The sequence below is a fragment of the Bidens hawaiensis genome, unplaced genomic scaffold (assembly GCF_021521415.1).
Source record: "Bidens hawaiensis isolate Kalapana, Puna unplaced genomic scaffold, B.hawaiensis_p1.1 tig00037609_1, whole genome shotgun sequence".
NCBI classification, from domain to species: domain Eukaryota; kingdom Viridiplantae; phylum Streptophyta; class Magnoliopsida; order Asterales; family Asteraceae; genus Bidens; species Bidens hawaiensis.
Genome location: NW_027496568.1, coordinates 16546 through 20155, shown reverse-complemented (window position 1 = coordinate 20155; position 3610 = coordinate 16546). Strand labels below are relative to the sequence as shown.

The 3610-nt window shown below is 37.1% G+C and overlaps 1 pseudogene; it reads left to right on the top strand.

Moving 5' to 3' along the window:
* Window positions 1-656: 656 nt before the first annotated feature.
* Window positions 657-3258, top strand: LOC143589533 (putative carbohydrate esterase At4g34215 pseudogene; annotated as a pseudogene).
* The last annotated feature ends 352 nt before the right edge of the window (window positions 3259-3610 follow it).

Below are 3610 nucleotides of genomic sequence, written 5' to 3'. Positions count from 1 at the left end.
CCTCTGTAAGTATTGTTGTTAATTATCGTTATCCTTTCACTATTGACTCGGTCTTGTAGGCAACATTCAACAATTAGTGCTCAGCTAAAGACTTGGTCAAACCTTTAAGGATAAGAGACGTTGGGAGCAGTTACAACTCGTTTAAGGAAAATATACACAATTCGTAACCGCTCTAGGATCCTTGCCAAGGACATTTAATGTTCATTATTGCTTGTTATTACTTGTTATAACCATTCTAACCATAAATAGAAGTTGTATTGATCGTAATAGGACACATATACACTCTTTTGTACTCATACCAGCAATCAAGCACTTCCAACACTTATACTCACCAACTTTTACCTAATAATATTAATGTAGGGGATAGTTTTCCCCTCCCTCGGTTTTTTTTGCTGGAGTTCCTTAAAGGATCACAGGCTTTTTCCTCACTAAAATCGTTGTGCCACTTGCAACGTTTATTTATTATTTTGATTACATATTCAAACATCCTAACTTACCTGCAAAGTTTGGTTACTTGATTATCCTAGGGTAATTTTTGACCAAAACACTGGGTATTTGTTTATGTATGGGTCAGGTCCTATTTCTTGGTGTAGTAAACGACAACCCACTGTTTCGTTGTCTGCAACGGAGGCGGAATATAGAGTAGCAGCTCAAGAATGCACCTGGCTTGTAGATTGTTGAAAGAACTTAATCAGACTGTAAATTACTCAGTGAAACTAAAGTATGACAGTGTTTCCTCTATTAAGCTTGCTGAGAACCTAATCTTTCATGCGAGGACCAAGCACATTGAAGTCCACTGTCACTTCATTCTTGAGAAGGTATTGACAGGTGAAATCAAGATGGAGGCAGTTGATACGACTTAGCAAACTACAGACATGCTTACATGGTTTGTCTAGTCCAAGCTAATTCAGTTTAGTAAAGATATTGAAATGATGCAAGTAGGCAATGAGGAGTGTGCATGAAGTTTCCTATTATTATTATTATTATTATTATTATTATTATTATTATTGTTTATTTGTGTATTCAATAAATTAGGGAGAATAAGTCTTAAGCTAGTGGGGTATTGTTGTTAGTTAGTTTACTGGTTTTACACCTTTATTTTAGTAGTCATTGTAAACGTTAAGGTTTGTTCACATTCATCTTTATATAATTCCAGTTTGTAGTTGCAATTTTAATTATTCAGAAAAGTTCGAAGCCTTTTATGAGCATACCTCTTTGTTTTCTCTGCATTATTCCTTCACTTTTGTACCGTGTATGTTTTGATTTCCACTTAACAGGTTCCGCACATAAATACAATGAAATATTCCAAATGCTTACTAGCTTCCATTCACGTGTGAATGCTATCACACGAGTTCGAAATGAAATAGTTTTTACGATAGATACCATCTCTACCTGTAAATTATGTTGGACAAATTCTTTTGTAAAAGTGGATTGATTTTTTTGTTCCTAACGAAGTTATTTTCATAGACAAGAAATGTGATTTGAGTTGTTAGATGGACAACAATAATCAAGCAAATTGCTATTTTAGCGCATGTTATTTACGTCTTATAACCCATCAAACGTAAGTTGCTATTTTAACCCATGAGGTTTACAACTTTACATCTTATCTTATAACCCAATAAAGGTAGAAAATGTTCTAATGATTTTTAAAATAATGGGATTCATAATATCAAATAACTAGGGTGGGTCCATAGATTAGGTTGTAACTTGTAAATCGTACGACTTACGTTTTTTATTTTTTTTTTCTCTCCATTAAAGAACGATATAAAGTGAGTAATAATACGTCATTTGCTTCGAGAAAAAAGGCTAAAAGTTGCAACCCAAACTACAGCGCACAACCACTATGCTATCCTTACTTTTATTCCACGCATGTTTTTTCATCTCCTTAGCCGATCCCGCTAACACCGACACTGGTAAGTCCATTTTCCTCCTGGCCGGGCAGAGCAACATGGCCGGCCGAGGCGGTGTCATCAACTACAAATGGGACGGATACGTCCCACCACAATCTTCCCCCAACCCATCCATTCTCCGCCTCAGTGCGGATCTCAACTGGCAGCCGGCCACCGAACCCCTACACCGCGACATTGACTATTATCGTGCATGTGGTGTGGGCCCCGGGATGCCCTTTGCTAATTCATTACTAGAAATGGATTCAAACATTGGAGTTATTGGTTTGGTTCCATGTGCGGTGGGTGGGACTAATATTAGTGAGTGGTCACGTGGTGGACATCTTTACAACCAGCTGATCCGAAGGACACAGGCGGCTTTAGAGGGTGGCGGGAGTATCAAAGGGTTGTTGTGGTATCAAGGGGGAGAGTGATACGGTGAGCCAAGTAGACGCGGTCGCGTACAAGCGGAGATCGGAGAGGTTCTTTGATCATGTGCGTTCGGATCTGCTTCTGCCTACACTACTAATTATTCAGGTAACATGTTCTTGTCGAAATTCAAACGTGTTTGATATTTTAAACATGTGTTATATTTTGTGTTATATTTTAATTGGTTGTGTAAAATAATAAAAATAGTTATAGAAAATTACCAAAATGTTCATTTGAACAATCGAAGGAACGTACCGTTCTATCCTCCAAAATGTTTATTTCTAAATCTCATCGAATCTATGAATTTTAATCATTAATTAATTAAAGGACTTTTAACCAACCAGATGCCGCTACTTTTAAAAAAATCTCAATAGAAGCCACAAAATCTCGGTGGGAGCAAGATAAAATCGAGTATGAAGACAAGATAAATCTTTTCGAGCGCCTAATAAATCCTGTCGGGTTAGACGATTTATAGAAACAACCTTTGACTGCACAATTTTATGACACAGCAGAATTTTGTTGATGGAAAATCTCGTCGGCTAATGATTAAAAAGTGTATGGGTCAAAGAGATTGGGCGGATATTATAAGAAAAAGATGGCTGAATGGACATTTTATTTTATTTTTAGGGGTTGCATGAACATTTTTGGTTATTTTCCTAATAATAAAATAATGACGGTGGCATTGGCATATGGGGCAGGGTCATACGAGGAGAAAGTAAGAGAGGCCCACTTGGGAACGTGGTTGGTGAATTTAAAGACCGTTGATGCAAAGGGGTTAGAACTTGAACCTGATAGGCTGCATCCGACCACACCATCTCAAGTAATTTCTTTGGTGTTCAAGCCTTTCCTCTGCCCCATCAATCACCTGTGAGTGTGACCAGTGAAGCTTCAAGAAGCACTCATCATTTTGTTACAAAGTTTTTTTAATTATATAGGCTTTTGATCTTCCCTTGAGTTATGCAAATTGTTTCATACGTCTAGGTTTTTGATGCACACACAAGAGTTTTGGAATGAGGAGAATGTTAGTGGTTTTAATTTGCTGAGAAGTTATGAATTAAAATACATACTGTTGGAAATAAAGTCAAATCATAGTTAAAGTCAAAGTTCGAAAGTCAATTGTTGGCCGGTTAAAGTTTCAGGGGTTGTTTAGTAATTTTCAGAAAGATGAGAAGTTTGGGTGAAGACTCAAATAAGGACTAATCGTGACAAAGTGAAACTTGGGTTGGTAACAGATCGTTAACATCTCGATTTGGGGTTGGGTAAATGACCATCAGTTTTAAATCAAATGAGTAAAG